General features: G+C 46.2%; 1 protein-coding gene across 1 annotated transcript in view; it reads left to right on the forward strand.

The window, feature by feature from the left end:
• Positions 1–16825, forward strand: part of c7h8orf34 (chromosome 7 C8orf34 homolog) — an 880642-nt gene that overhangs the window by 697125 nt on the left and 166692 nt on the right. The window lies entirely within an intron of this gene.

A 16825-nucleotide genomic window follows, 5' to 3' on the forward strand; every position in this document is an offset into this window, starting at 1 on the left:
CCCAGGGGACGCTTCAAACTAACTGCGCCCCTGGGACATGCAAGCACTGCGCGCCGGCAGTTGGAGCAGGCCCAGGATCGGAATCCCACACGGGCCCACAGCACAACGGCCGGCGCACTAGCTAAGTGCAGGTCGGAGGCTTGCACCCGCGGGAAGCCTCCGACCCGAATTTCTGGGCCATTATACCCTTAGTTATTACATTTCTGTTCAGATATTTTGTGCCAGCATTTTGTGACTTAATTTTGATTTGGGGCATTTTTTTTAAAAAAGGAACATTAATGAAAGAACTTCCATTTGTATAGCACCTTTCATATCCTCAGGACATTCTAAAACCCTTCACAGCCAATGAAGTACTTTTGAAGTGTAGTCACTGTTGTAATGTAGGCAAACATGGCAATCAATTTGTGTACAGCAAGGTCCTGCAAATTGCAATGATATAATTGACAAGCTAATCTGATTTAATGTTGTCGGCCGAGGGATAAATGTTGGCCAGAACAACAGGTGAACTCTTCTTCAAATAGATCTTTTACATCCAACTGAGAGAGCAGATGGGACTTCAGCTTAACGTCTCATCTAAAAGACAGCACCTCCAACAGTGCAGCACTCCCTCAGTATTGTACCAAAATATCAGACTAGATTATGTGCTCAAGTCTTTGGAGTGGGGTTTGAACCCATGATCTTCTGACTCAGAGCGCTAAGCCAAGCCTGACACTTTAAGGTGGGATGCAACTTGTAACACAGCTATGTAAAAGTATAAAGTACAGACTTTCATTAAAAAATAAGATGATAACTTTGATGAAACCAGATTACTAATGTTTATGTTTCAGAGATCACACATACAGAAGTCCTTACATATAATGATTGGAGAGAGCTTAAATCACTCTGAATTAGGTCTAACTGTACACATGCTTCTCTCATGGTCAACTCGCTCAACAGATTCTCACTACTTTTTTTCTGGCAAACTACAGTTTTCAGGTGTAACATTTGGCTGCAGTCTGTGGAGTTCCACAGGGATTTGGTCAGGGTTTCCTGCTATTCACATTATTCATAAACAATTTGGAGAATTACACATTGCGTTATAAAAATTGCTGATGGTATCACATTTGTAAGGAAAATAAACAGCATTCAGAAGAGATTTATATAAATTAAGTAAATGGGTTAAGGAATGGGAAATAGATTTTAATTTTCAAACAGGAACTATGTAAATGTGTAACCAATGAAGGGGTTCTATTTTGCATGGGTCAATGGCACAGCCCAATTCCAGGGCACCACAGAGAATTGGTGTCCTTTAGTAAAAGTAAGGAAGGAAAATGATTCTTCAGTGATTGGTCAATACTCATAGAAGGCTTCCACTCAAACCAAAGTTATCAACAAAGCTAATCAAGTATGAGGATTAACCTGCATGGAACTTGTTTACAATTCAAAACAAGCGATTCTAACCCTGTAAAGACTACTGATGAGGCCACATTTGGAATATTAGGACAAATTCTGCAATCCTGCACTGGCAGGCAGCATATGTCAGAAAATTGTAGCTCTGCTGCTTTTGAGCTTTGTCACTAGGCATGTTCGAAAGCAGAGTTAGCCCTATCTTCTGCAGTTTTGGGCATTCCACCTTCACTAAGCTACTGACATTTTGGAGAGGGTTCAAAGATGAGAAATAGGAATGGTTCCAGGATTTAGTATGCCATATTAGAGTCATAGGGCAGGATTTTCATTGGGCCGTGGAGGCGGGATTGGAGGCGTGTGGGGGGCTAAAATCCCGAAATCGGGGGGCATGAACCCAACCCGCCTACATGCCAGTTTCACAGGAGGCGGATACCCGACCTGCACTGGGACCCGCCTCCCCGAGGCGGGAAGGGGATTAGTGCCAATTAACTGCCTGTTAACAGGTAGTTAACAGGCAGTTTTTAGCCTAATCCCTATTTTCATTCTTGAAGTGTGGGATTCCCGACGACTCCAAACCACGCCAAGTTAGCGAGGCGGGCCGTCAGGCTGAAGGGCTTGGAGGGGTCAAGATGTCCGGTGTTCAGGTGAGTGATGGGTGCATGAGTGCAGAGGTAAGTGTGTTTGGTGTGTTTAAAGAAATTTTACTTACCTTTACAGCCTTCCTTCCTTCAGGTCTCGGGAGTCCCTCATCTCACCAGCACAGAAAGCAGAATGGCCGCGATCTGTCAAAAAATGCTGCATTCAGCCTTCTGTTCCGGAGAGATCTCTAAATCATCCTGAGAGGAAGGAATTAACTTAAACTACAGATTGTCAGTGTTTGACAGCTTCAAACAGCTGTCAAATGCTGATATTTCATTTATCAGAAGGTCTTGACAGATGAATTATCAATCTGTGACGTCACCTGTTGCCGGGTGGCCCTTAATTGGCCTGCTGAGCCCGCTGGGCGGGCTCAACAAGGTCAATCAAGTCAAAATCGCGTGGGTTGGCTAGAACTCGATGGAGGTGGGACTACAACCCCAAAAGTTGTAGTCCCACCTCCTCAATAAAAATCCAGCCCATAGAGTCATAGAGGTATACAGCACAGAAAGGGGCCCTTCAGCCCATCGTGTCCGCGCCGGCCATCAAGCCCTGTCTATTCTAATCCCATTTTCCAGCACTTGGTCCGTAGCCTTGTATGCTATGGCGTTTCAAGTGCTCATCTAAATGCTTCTTGAATGTTGTGAGGGTTTCTGCCTCTACCATCCTTTCAGGCAGTGAGTTCCAGATTCCAACCACCCTCTGGGTGAAAAAGTTTTTCCTCAAATCCCCTCTAAACCTTCTGCCCTTTACCTTGAAACTATGCCCCCTGGTTATTGACCCCTCTACTAAGGGGAAAAATTCCTTTCCATCTACCCTATCTATGCCCCTCATAATTTTGTACACCTCAATCAGGTCCCCCTCAGCCTTCTCTGCTCTAAGGAAAACAACCCCAGCCTGTCCAGTCTCTCTTCATAGCTGAAGCGCTCCAGCCCAGGTAACATCCTGGTGAATCTCCTCTGCACCCTCTCCAATGCAATCACATCCTTCCTATAGTGTGGCAACCAGAACTGCACACAGTATTCCAGCTGTGGCCTAACTAGCGTTTTGTACAGTGTTGTGTCGGTACCTTTCTACCTAGACACAATTTAGGACTCAGAACTCAGAGATTCAAACATGAAGTGCTTTATTCAGGAAGGAAAAGAAGTTCTGGAAAGTTCCGAACAAAGAGAGCTAAACTTAACCAAGAGAACACGTGTATCTGCTGTGACAGCGCCACCACAGGTGGGAGGAGAACACACAATACATAACATACAGCTCCAACATAACCTCCCTGCTCTTATATTCCAAGCCTCGGCTAATGAAGGCAAGTATCCCATATGCCTTTTTAACCACCTTATCTACCTGTCCTGCTGCCTTCAGGGATCTATGTACCTGCACACCAAGGTCCCTCTGATCCTCTGTCCTTCCTAGGTTCCTACCATTCATTGTGTATTCCTTGCCTTGTTAGTTCTCCCAAAATGCATCACCTCACACTTTTCAGGGTTAAATTCCATTTGCCAGTGTTCTGCCCATCTGACCAACCCGTCTATCATCCTGTAGCCTGAGGCTTCCCTCCTCGCTATTTACCACTCCACCAATTTTCGTGTCATCTGCGAACTTACTGATCATACCTCCTACATTCATATCTAAATCATTAATGTACACTACAAACAGCAAAGGATCTAGCACCGATCCCTGCGGTACACCACTGGACACAAGCTGCCAGTCACAAACAACCTTCGACCATCACCCTCTGCCTCCTGCCACTAAGTCAATTTTGGATCCAATGTGCCAAATTGCCCTGGATCCCATGGGCTTTTACCTTCTTGACCAGTCTCCGATGTGGGACTTTGTCAAAAGCCTTACTGAAGCCCATGTAGACTATATCAACTGCACTACCCTCATCCACACACCTAGTCACCCCCTCTCAAAATTCATTCAAATTGGTTAGACATGATCTCCCCCTGACAAAGCCATGCTGACTATCCTTGATTAATTCTTGCCTCTCCAAGTGGAGACTAATTCTGTCCCTCAGAATTTTTTCCAATAATTTCCCTACCACTGATGTTAGGCTCACTGGCCTGTAATTCCCTGGTTTATCCCTACTACCCTTCTTGAACAATGGTACTATGTTAGCTGTCCTCCAGTCCTCTGGCACCTCCCCTGTGGCCAGAGAGGTTCTGAAAATTTGTGTCAGAGCCCCTGCAATCTCCTCCCTTGCCTCACAGCAACCTGGAATACATCTCGTCTGGGCCTGGGGATTTATCCACTTTTAATCCTGCTAAAACCGTTAGTAGCTCCTCCCTCTCGATACTAATTTGTCCAAGTATATCACAATCCCCCTGCCTGATTTCTATGCTTACATCGTCCTTCTCCATAGTGAACACAGATGCAAAATATTCATTTAAAATCTCACCCACATCTTCCGGCTCTACACACAAATTGCCACTTTGGTCCCTAATGGGCCCTACTCTTTCCCTGGTTATCCTCTTGCCCTTAGTACACTTATAAAACACCTTGGGATTTTCCTTTATTTTGCCCGCCAGTGTTTTTTCATGTCCCCTCTTCGTTCTCCTAATTTATTTTTTAATTACCCCCCTGCACTTCCTATACTCCTCTAGGGCTTCCACTGTTTTTAGTCCTTTGTATCTACCAAAAGCCTCCCTTTTTTTCCTAACCCATTCTTGTATATCCCTTGAGATCCAGTGTTCCATCAGCTTGTTGGTCCCACCCTTGGCCTTTACGGGAACATGTTGGCATTGTACTCTATTTCCTTTCTGAAAGACTCCCCCTGCTCTGATGTGGATTTTCCTTTAAGTAGCTGATCCCAGTCCACTTTGGCCAGATCCTGTCTTTTCATATTAAAATCGACCTTCCCCTAATTTAGAACCTTTATTTCTGGTCCATCTTTGTCCTTTTCCTTAAATATTATGCGGGGAGACCCACAGAACTGTTCTTATTTTCACTGAAGAAGATTGGGAGAGGAGGGTGACATGCTGAGAAGCTTGGATGATGTGGATGAATGCAGGCTATTTAGAGAGCAATTTCAGAAGTAGGACGCACGTAGAATCACCGAATGATACAGCACCGAAGGAGGCCATTCGGCCCATTGTGAGCTATCCAATTAGTTCCATTCTTCTGCTCCTTCCCATAGCCTTGCAAATTTTTCCACTTCAACTATTTATCCAATTCCCTTTTGAAAATTATTATTGAAGCCACATAGGACAGGGTTGGACTTAGGCGGTGCATTCCAGATCATAACAAATTGTTGCATAAAAATGTTTTCCTCATCTCGTTTCTGGTTCTTTTGCCAATTACCTTAAATCTGTGTCCTCTGATTACCGACCCTTCTGTCACTGGAAACACTTTCTCCTTATTTACTCTATCAAAACCCTTCATGATTTTGAACACTTCTATCAAATCTCCCTTTAACCTTCTCTGCTCTAAGGAGAAAACCCCAGTTTCTCTAGTCTTTCCATGTAATTGAAGTCCATAATCCTTGATGCCATTCTAGTAACTTTCCTCTGCACCCTATCTAAAGCCTTGACATCCTTAAAGTGTGGTGCCCATAATTGGTTACAATACTCCAGCTGGGGCCTAACCAGTGTTTTATAAAGGTTTAGCATAACTTTCTTGATTTTGTAGTCAATGCCTCTATTTATAAAAGAAAAAAGAAAGACTTGCATTTATATAGCGCCTTTCACGACCACCGGACATCTCGAAGCGTTTTACAACCAATGAAGTACTTTTGAAGTGGAGTCGCTGTTGTAATGTGGGAAATGCAGCAGCCAATTTGCGCACAGCAAGGTCCCACAAACAACAATATGATAATGACCAGGTTATCTGTTATAAAGCCAAAGATCCCACATGCCTTTTTAACAGCCTTCTCAACTTGCCCTGCCATGTTCAAAGACTTGTGTATGTACACCCTCATGTCGCTCTGTTCCTGCACCCTGCTAAAATTATACCATTTAGTTTATAATGCCTCTCATTCTTCCTACCAAAATGAATCACATTTCTTTGTGTTAAATTTCATCTGCCATGTGTCTGCCCATTTCACCAGTCTGTCTATATACTCCTGAAGTCTGTTACTATCCTCCTCACTGTTTACTACATTTCCAAGTTTCGTTTCATCTGCAAACTTTGAAATTATGCCTTGCATACCCAAATCCAGGTCATTAATATATATCAAAAAGAGCCATGATCCCAACATTGACCTCTGGGGGACACCACTGCACACTTCCTTCCAGTCTGAAAAACAGCCGTTCACCACTACTCTCTGCTTTCTGTTCTTTAGCCAATTTCGTATCCACACAGCCACTGCCCCTTTAATCCCATGGGCTTCAATTTTGCTAACCAATCTATTATGTGGCACATTATCAAACGCCTTTTGAAATCCATATACGCAACATCAACCGCATTACCCTCATCCACCCTCTCTGTTACTTCATCAATCAAGTTAGTCAAACATGACTTGCCTTTAACAAATCCATCCTGGCTTTCATTTATTAACTCATACTTTTCCAAGTGCCAATTAATTTTGTCCCGAGTTAATGTCTCTGAAACTTTCCCCACCACCAACGTTAGGCTGACTGGCCTGTAGTTGCCGGGTTTAGCAACCTAGGATGCATCCGATCGGACCGGGTGACTTTTCTACTTTGGCCACTGCCAACCTTTTAAGTACCTCCTCTTTATCTATTTTTATCCTATCCAATTTCTCTACTACATCCTCCTTTACTGTGACATTAGTAGCATCCTCTTTAGTGAAGACAGATGCAAAGTTCTCATTTAGTACCTCAGCCATACCCTCTTCCTCCACAAGAAGAGCTCCTTTTTGTCCCTAATTGGCCCCACCCTCCCTTTTACTATTTATGTCTTTCTAAAAGACTTTGGATTCCCTTTTATGTTACCCACTAATCTACTCTCGTACACTCTCTTTGCCCCTCTTATTTCATTTTTCCGTTCTTCCTTGTACTTTTTGTATTCAGCTTGGTTCTCTACAGAATTATGAGCCCAACATTTACCATAAGCCTCCTTTTTCTGTTTCATTTTAATCTCTATTTTTAGTCATCCAGGGAGCTCTAGCTTTGGGTGTCCATCTTTTCCCCCTGGTGGGAATGTGTCTAGTCTGTACCCGAACTATCTCCTCTTTGAAGGCCTTCCATTGCTCATTTACTGTTTTACCTTTGATTCCAATCCACCTGGGCCAAATCCCCTTTCAACTCACTAGGTGACAGCTGCGGCTCAGTGGGTAGCACGCTCTCCTCTGAGTCAGAAGGTTGTGGGTTCAAGTGCCACTCCATGAGACTTGAGCACAAAAATCTAGACTGACATTCCAGTGCAGTACTGAGGGAGTGCTGCACTGTCAGAGGTGCCATCTTTCAGATGAGACATTAAACCGAGGCCTCGCCTGCTCTCTTAGGTGAATATAAAAGACCCCATGATGCTATTATCCCTGGTGTCCTGGCCAATATTTATCCCTCAATCAACAACACTAAAACAGATTATCTGGTCATTATCACATTGCTGTTTGTGGGAGCTTGCTGTGTGCAAATTGGCTGTGTGTTTCCTACATTACAACAATGACTGTACTTCATTGGCTGTAAAGCGCTTTGGGACATCCGGTGGTCATGAAAGAAGCTATATAAATCCAAGTGTTTCTTTTTCTTTCTTTTCACTGACATTAGCCCTCCTCCAGTATAAAATTAACAATTGACAGAATAGACACAAATGATCAACACAACAGTTTCTGTAGTGCTCAGAGCATGGAAATGTCATATATGAAAATGAACTAGCCAGGTCTGAATAAAGGAGGTGTAGGAACAGTTAAATATTCTGGAATTTCACTCAATTACCTCAGGGGAATCAAGAAAACAATTAGCAGAATTTTCCTTCAGGAGATTAAATAAATTGAGTAGGGCCTATGGTAAATATAGGGCCGGGTATTCTGATCCCACTCGTAGGGACATCGGAAATGTCGGTTTCAGGCATGCACTGCGCATCTGCTGGAAACCGGCATTTCCAATCTGTCAAGAATCCTCTTGACAGATCCTCCGGCTGCCCGGGAGAAGGGCCTCTGCGGGCGGAGAGTTCCGCTTTTTGGAGACCCTCCGCCCGCAGAAAACACTTACAATTCTTGTACCTGCTAAAAGCAGGTATAAGACCTGCTTTTACCAGGATAAGAGTTGAAAAAAGTTTTTTTTTTAAATTCCCACTGATTTATCATTTAAAAATACTTTAAAGAAAGGTAAGTTTATTTTTAGCCCCGTTAAAAACTTTAATAATTTTTTTCAAAAATTTTAATTTTTGTTTAAAATAGTTAATTTTTGTAATTTCAAGTTATTTTAAAAATGTGATTTTTAAAAAAAAATTTATTTGAAGTTTTACTATGTTTTTGGGGGTGGTCTCCATTCATATATTTGACAGGTCTTCCTGTCAAATGTATGAAGGGAGATTCTCTTCTCTGATTGGCTCCCCATGGCCCATGTGATCCCAGGGACGCTGCAAACTACCTGCGCCTCAGAGATACGTGGGCCCTGCGCACCGGCAGTTTGGAGAGGCCCAGCAGCAGAACTCTGCGCCTCCTGGAAGCCCTCCGGTAAGGGCGCAGGTTTTTCCAGATCGCAGCCCTCCACCCGCGGGAGGCTTGCGATCGGAAAATCTGGGCCAATATACCCTGAATACCCACAGTTTTGAATTTAATTAATAGCCGCTCATGTGATACTTTATCAGAAGCCTTTTGGAAGTGAGGTACACCACATCATAGAGTTTACCACCCTACACTTGGGTTGTCATATCCTCAAAGAAGTCAAGGAGGTTGGTCAGGCAGGATCTTCCCCTTCTGAATCCAGGCTGACTGCTATTAACTAGATTATTGTTGTATATTTGATCCTCAGTTTCCCACACTAACCATTATTAGCTGCTGTCTGAGTGGAAATGACCAACTAGTAAGCAACTTAATATGCTGAATAGAAAACTCCCACCAATCCAAATCTCACTCAATTCAAACTGTGATAGGCCTGTTCCTTTTGAAAATGCGCTTTTGTGACTGCACAATGCATCATCAGGACATCAATGATAGGAACCACAGCAATACAGGTGGACTTAATCATTTTATTTCAATAAAATTTTAAAAATCCACTAACTAATGGAAAGCTGCTTTCTAGTTTTAAGGCCATAATTCCCTAGATGCATCAACTTTGAAAATGTGGTATGGGTTTAAACAGGGTTGCAGCACTAGTAGAAAATGGTGAATGACTATTTGTTTGTTTCTGTCACCACTCTGTATCTTGCTCCCATCCTATTTTTTTCCACCAAATTTTTTTTCTCCACCTCCTCACCTGCAGATGTTAACTTTGTAATGGGTCCAGTTCCATGGGCACTGACAACTTCAGGCAACTCACCCAAATGGCTGTCCTCCGTAGACAGTGAATAGTGTCTGGCTGTTCTACTATCTGAGGCATCACAACTGAGTCCAATCCTGTCCTGTGTGGACATCACATATGAGCTCAATCCTGTGCTTGCTCAATGTTTACATATACACTTCCAGCAGGGGTTACTGAATAGCAAGTAAAAGCAGGAGCCCTGGACACTTTTGCCATTCGCTACTGCTGATTTGTATTACTCAGACATTCACTAACTCCTAGCTGAGCTATCCGAGGCTAACAGAGAAGACTTAAGTTAAAGAAATGAAAATGTGCTCACCATTCAGGGAGACCTGGACTTCATGGTAAGATTTAACTTTGAAGGTGAGATTCAATATGAAGATTGCACAGTGAGGAAAGGAATTTGATACTATTTCATCAAGGATGGATGATAAATCTGGAAGCTGAAATCTTTTTTCAAATTCATTTTTGGAATGTGGGTGGTGCTGGCAAGACTGCCTATGACCTCTACACCACAACTTGGACATGGGGAAGAAGCCATTTATGACACTGATTGATTCGCTGCACTTTGCTACTTGGACAGCCTGGCTCTCTATTCTCTCAGAATCAATTTAGCAGCAGAGGAAAGTTGAAAAGTGAATCTGAGCTGTGATACTTTGAGGAATGGCTGAACATGCGAGAGAGCGAGCACCAAGATGTTCAGACAATGCACTGGAGGTCTTGGTGCAAGACGTGGAGAGAAGGAGAGACATCCTGTATCTGTAGCGAGGCAGGAGACCTTCCAAACATATGCTCAGGAGGAAGTGGGAAGAAGTTGCAGCGGAGTTCAGTGCCAGGAGTGTTGCTCCAAAAGCATGGATGCAGTGCAGGAAGAAGTTTAACAATCTGACATGAGTTGTCAAGGTGAGTGAATTCATCTTCAAATACTACCAACAGCAGCACTAGCTTCATGAAGGGAAGATATCTCATGCATTGGTTGTTGCTGAAGTTGAGGCAGAGGAATTGCTTCCTAAAGGCCCTCAGTGTATATGGCCTTCTGCTGAGAGCACCTCCTGCTCTTCCCTCTTCCAGTAGCTTGTTCTTCTCTGCATGGCCTCTCTTCATTCTCCCAGTCATGCTCAATTCCCAGAGGAAGCCCTACCAGGCCATCCATGTCTGGAAACAACTTGCTTCAGCACAAGCTTTTAAATGAACAGGAAAGTACTTAACACCAGCCAGACCACTCCCTGTAGCCTATTCAAACTTTAACCAAGTACAGGAAAACTGCAAAAACACGTAGAATTGCACCAGCAGCCAGAAGAAATAATCCAGCAACTATCCTGTAAGTAGTTCATGATCCCTTTAAATAGCGCTGCTGGTGGTCCATTCTGTTTAAAGTCGTGTTCAGCTGTGCGAGGTTAAAACAGGACATTGGCTGGAGTGTGGAGTTTGAAAATGGCAGCGCTGGCGTCAAGTCGGCGTTGCACATTGACGTCATAATCTGCCTGCTCTGCATGCTGCCGGCAACCAATAGTTGCGCTTGCGGAAACCCCTTTACCAAGATGGCATCCTGCGCACTTCCCATCAGAAGTTTGCGCACACATCTAGGACTCCATTTTTGAGTGTTAAGTTGCCGCGTAGTGCCTGAAAATCTGGTGCTACAGAGCCCAATTTAGTCCCCGTCGCTTTGGAGAGGGGGTAGTCAAAAGGACTAATCCCAAGTGAAAAGTGGATGAGCTATGAAGAAAAATTAGAGAAGCACAAGGTTTACATTTCAGAAAGGAGGAGATTATGGGAAGGAACCATTTTGAGGAATATTAAATGGTATAGATAATGTTATTACACAATATGACTTCAAATTAAGCCAGAAAAATTATTAGAGTATATGGGGGAAAAATTCAGTATCGCCCCGTTTGGGGCGTGATTATCGGCTGGGCGCAAAGTTTAGCACCTGCCGCTAATTATCGCCTCCAACTGCAAACTTGGCTTTTATCGCCCCTGGAGGTGATTGGAGCGCTAAATCAGGTGCTGCACACCTGTCTTAAGGCACAAAGGCCGAGGAGCGAGGCGCTAACTCAGAGCGCTGGCGAAGCTCATGTGATGTCAGTCAGTGATGGAACACAGACATACTGGCGCCGGCCAGTTCTTAAAGGGGAGGGTGATCTTGCTCTCCATCCACATCCTGCTCATTGCAGCCTTTAATCTCGGCCTGGAGAGACCTGTACATCAAATCTGTTGGAAAGAACAATGGAGAGGCCCAGGGAAAGATCTCAGAGTGCAGCCCCCACAGTCTCTTCTAAATCGGTACAAGGAAGATCAAATCAGAAAGAACCTGCAAAGTGCTGCTCAGCACCCAAAACTCCTCAACACAGCTTTGAATATCTGCTGCAGTCTCTCTCTCTCTCACTCAATGCGTAGTGCAAAAATTTTGCCGACAAAAAGAGGCAGGAAGCGAGCGCCTTTAAATAGCGCTCCCCTAGTCCCTTCCCGACTGCAAAACGCTCCCCTCAACCTGTCGTTGCTAGCGGCAGGCGGTAAGACAGGGGGCGTTGCACACTCGACTGATGTCACTATCTGCCGCGCAGGAGATCGTGGCGGTAGTGTTTAGCGCCGCCGCAAAATGTCTAGTTAATTTCGTGAATGGCGCAAACATCACTGCACACGGGCGCTAGTTCCTTTGCGCCCCATTAGCGCCCTCTTAAGGCGCTAACGGGAGGTGCAAACCAACCGAATTTTCCCCCTATAAGTTTAAATTGGTGTAAAGTAAATTTAAAATAGGTAGTAGGAAGAACTTGTTCACTCAAAGTTATAGATGTTTGGAACAACCTGCTGGACACGGCAATAGAGCAAAAACTTTAGGGACACTCAATATTCAGCTGGATGCTTAAAAGGGAGAATTTGCATTCTAGAGGGATGAGTCAGTGGGGGAAAAATTCAGTTGGTTTGCGCCTCCCGTTAGCGCCTTAAGAGAGTGCTAATGGGGCGCAAAGCAACTAGCGCCCGGGCGTGGCGATATCTGCACCTCTCGCGGAATTGACCGGACATTTTGTGGCGGCGCTAAACAATACCGCCCCGATCTTCTGCGCATGCAGATCTTGACATCATTCGAGCGTGCAACGTTCTTGTGGCGCCCTGGAATGGCAATTGAGTGGCGCCCCCCTCCTTTCCACCTGGCGCAACCAATGACAGGTAGACTGGAACGCTTCCCAGTTGCTGTGGGGCTGGGGGGGCACTATTTAAAGGGGGCCTCTTCCTGGCTTTTTGTGTGGTAGACATTTTTGCACCACTCGTTCAGAGAGAGGGAGAGATTTTGAGAGAGAGAAAGAGACTTCTGCATTGAGTCAACGCTGTGTGAAGTAGTTTTGGCTTCTGGCCATAACTTTGCTGGTACTTTGGTTTTTGACCTTCCTACTTTGATTGCCAAGAGACTATGGGGGCTGCACTAATTGGGGGCGTCATCCTGCGCCAGCAGATTCGGAGGCCACAGAGACGCAGAGAGAGAGTGGCAATCATGGCCAGACGGAGGAGGGCCAACAGGCCTCTGTACAGGAGACCTTACCCTCCCAGGGTATTTCACCAACAATTCTCATACATTAATATGCCTGAAGAGCAGTGTTTGCGAAGGCTCCGCTTCAGCAAGGAGGTGGCCAATGAGCTCTGCCACCTGCTGCAGCCAGATCTGCAGCCTCAACTGAGGAGCAGGATGTCTCTGTCGGTGGCAGTGAAGATAACAGTGGCTCTCAACTTTTATGCCACCGGTTCATTTCAATCAGCTACTGGGGACATCGCCAATATCTCCCAGTTCGCGGTCCATTGCTGCATCCGTCCGGTCACAAATGCCCTCTATAAAAGGAGATGAGAGTACATCTCTTTCTCCATGACCCCGGACAAGCAGCATGAACGTGCTATGGGCTTTGCGAGGATAGCGGGCTTCCCCTTCGTGCAGGGTGCCATTGACTGCACACATGTGGCTTTGCGTGCTCCGCATGAGAATGCAGAGGATTTCCGCAACCGAAAGGGGTTCCATTCCTTAAACGTGCAGTTGGTCTGTGACCACAGACAGCTAATACTCACTGTCAATGCCTGTTATCCTGGCAGCAGTCACAATGCATACATCCTGCGCCAGACTACTGTGGCAGAACTTTTCCAGGCAGCGCATCACCCAAGTGGTTGGCTTCTCGGGGACAAGGGATATCCACTGTGCACCTGGCTGATGACACCGCTCCATACACCCAACACCCCTGCTGAGCTGCGGTACAACGAGAGCCATCAAGCTACCAGGAACATCGTTGAGCACACAATCGGCGTGCTCAAGCAACGGTTCCGCTGTCTGGACCATTCTGGAGGAGCCCTGCAGTACTCGCCTGAGCGAGTCTCCCACTTCGTTGTGTGCTGCATAACCTGGCAATCCTCAGGACCCAGCCAATGCCACCAGGCCTTGGAGCACCACCGGAGGAGGAGGAGGAAGAAGAGGAGGAGGATGATCATCAGCAGCACCAAGGCGGGAGGGAGGCCCACAATATAGAAACTGGAAGAGCCATCCATCAACGGCTGATAGCAAGCTGCTTCTAGGCCCCTGCTGAGGAAATGGCTTCTGCCATTGAGAACAACATGAATGAAACCAACCCGCAACCCCTAAGCCGGCCAAACATGTACATTTTGAATACAAAAACTTTTATTTATTTTACAAACTCTGTGTGTGTCATTTCCTCATGACAAACTAATAGAAAGAAACACAAAAAAACAGTCATTAACATAACTGTTTCTCACAACCTGGAGATAATGTCCAAAACACTAAACAAAAGTTTGACCACAAACCTCAGCCTTTAATAAAAAAATGAACAACATTTTGTCACACCTCCTACTTTTTTCCCTTCGAGGGTGATCTCCTTCCCTTGTGCACTTCCCCCCTTCCCACCCTACTGCTCCTCCCGTAATGGGGCCCCAGTGGCTGCAGCAAGGCTGGTGGAAGGCTGCTGATTGTCAGAACCTGAGACTGCAGATGCCCTTGAAGGACGGCCTCGACCAGCTCTCGGCCTGCAGAGCCCAGCTGCAGACAGCACCAACTCTGCATGGGCGGCAGCAGTCTGTCCTACAGGCGGTGGCAAGTGCAGTGGAGAAGTGACAGTGGTGGCAGCAGGAATGCTGTCATCTTGAGAGAGGACAGCAACACCCTGCTCAACCGACACACTGGCACTCCCACGGGGCAGCACTTCAGCATCCGGAGCAATCTGCTGGAGCACAGATTGCTGGCCTGCTGCGGCGCGGTGAGCGCCCCTGGGAAATGTGTCTGAACCAGCGAGGATGGCAGCAGTCAGTGCTCGCGTGGCCTCAATCTGGATCTGCATGAGAGCAGTCAGAGATGGGGTCATGGCAGCCAGTGACTGAATTGCAGCACTAAACATTTGCACGGCATCCGCCTGTGCTGCAGCGAAGTGCTCCACACTCCTTGCCAGTGATTCAATGCATTCTGGCACCCTTCCCACTGCACCCATGAGCTCAGTGTGCATGTCCACCGCCTGGGTGTTCATTTCAGTGATCAGCCGCTCCTCCTCTGCGTCCAGTGCAGTAGGACTCGCTGGCATACTCTCCCTCCGGGCAGAAGGCCCCCGAGCTTCCCTACCACCATCACGTTGCTGCAGCCCACTGGGTCCTGGAGCTTCACCCTCATCAGACCCTTCTCCCCTGCTCCCCTCCAGGGAAAGCGTATTCCCAGTCTGGGCATAGGCTTCCTCGGGAGAGGGTGGCGCTGATGCTCTGGCTTCAGCTTCCTCCTCTCCTGCAGCTTCACTCCCACTGGCAGCTTGAGGGCCCGTCTCCTCAGCTGGTGAATCACCATCTGAAAGCAGGGAGGTACAAGAGTGGCTTTAGCGTGAGGACAGGGTGGCAGTAAGGGAGGAATGAGCGCAGCGATTTAGTAAGTTGGCTTGCCACAATCCTGTGGACGCGCTCCTCAAGATCGCTGAGGGTTTGCAGCTGAGGCCGCCCTCCACCCGTCTGTTGCTGCTGTCTCCTATTATGAGCTAGCTTGGCCTGCAAGAAAAAGAATGGCGTCTGAGTAAATATACAGCCATGGTCTTGCCTGATGTGCCTCCCATAATTGAATAGCCCTTACTGTATGCATCCATGGTCTTGCCTGATGTGCCTCCCATAGCTGAATAGCCCTTACTGTATGCAAAGTGTGGAATGTGCATGTGTGTTTCGTGAGAGGGCCATAGGTGTTGGATGAGTTTTGGGCATTGGGGTTTTAAGACCTTCTGGCCATAGAGTGAGGTTGAGATAGAGGGATGGAGAGGTATTGAAAAAAAGCCACTCACCCTGACGATCCGAGTGAGGTCGTTGAACTTTTTTCTACATTGTATATGGGTCCTGGGCACCATGCTCCTTGAGGAGACGTTCTGTGTCACCTCCCTCCACACTCTTCTGTACTCGTGTGGCAAAGGCCTCCTGCCACTCGCTGGGTACAGTATTGATCTTCTGTGCTCCACTGCGCCAACCAGAGCCTCCAAGGCCCGCTCGCTGAAGCGCTGTGCTCGCTCCCTGGCCCTCTCCATAGTCCTTGGCTGCAAGATTTAGGCACAGGTCTCTCCAGGCCGAGATTCAAGGCTGCAATGAGCAGGGTGTGCTGAAGAGCAAGATTGACCCTCCCCTTTAAGAACTGTCAGGCGCCAGTGTGTCTGTGTTCCATGGCTAGCTGACAGCACCTGCGCTGCGCCCGTGCTCTGAGTTAGCGCCTTGCTCCTTGGCCTTTGCGCCTTAAGAGAGTTGTGTAGCATCTGATTTAGCGCTCCAATCACCTCCAGGGGCGATAAAAGCCAAGTTTGCCGTCGGAGGTGATAATTAGCGCCAGGCACTAAACTTTACGCACGGCCGATAATCGCGCCCCAAATGGGGCGATACTGAATTTCTCCCCCAGTTAGTCCAAATGGACTTTTCTTGTCCTAGACTTTTTGTATGGTTTGATATTCATTGTTTAGCCTAAAAGAAGGATATGTTGATAGGGTGAGATGAAGTAAATAGAGTGGGTGGAGGCTCGTGTGGTGCATAATCACCGGTTGGGTCGAATGGCCTTTTATCGTGCTATAAATTCTATGTAAAAGGAGCAGTGGAATACACCTCATAGATCAGTGGAATTTAGTATCTCTTGGCCAATGTGCTTAATCTCTGTCTACAGACCGACAGATCAATGGAAAGTGGTGCCTCCAGGCAGAACACGCCTCTGTCTCTTTACCAACTGATTCTTCTGATTACATTTTTAAAAATGTGTTTATTTCAGATCAGTTACAGGAAACAGCCGGTCTCAGGATTGCAATCTTTTTAAGAAGCACACAAGCAGTTTCAGCAAGGACTCTGAACTGAAACTGATTGTTTACTGGGTTAAAAGTTTGCAGTTGCTATACTGTGTGTTTATGACTTCAGAATAACTCTACATGCACAATCCTTGCACATGTTCAGTT

Source organism: Somniosus microcephalus, chromosome 7 (genome assembly GCF_052327205.1).
Source record: "Somniosus microcephalus isolate GS21.2 chromosome 7, FLI_Smic_1.0, whole genome shotgun sequence".
NCBI classification, from domain to species: domain Eukaryota; kingdom Metazoa; phylum Chordata; class Chondrichthyes; order Squaliformes; family Somniosidae; genus Somniosus; species Somniosus microcephalus.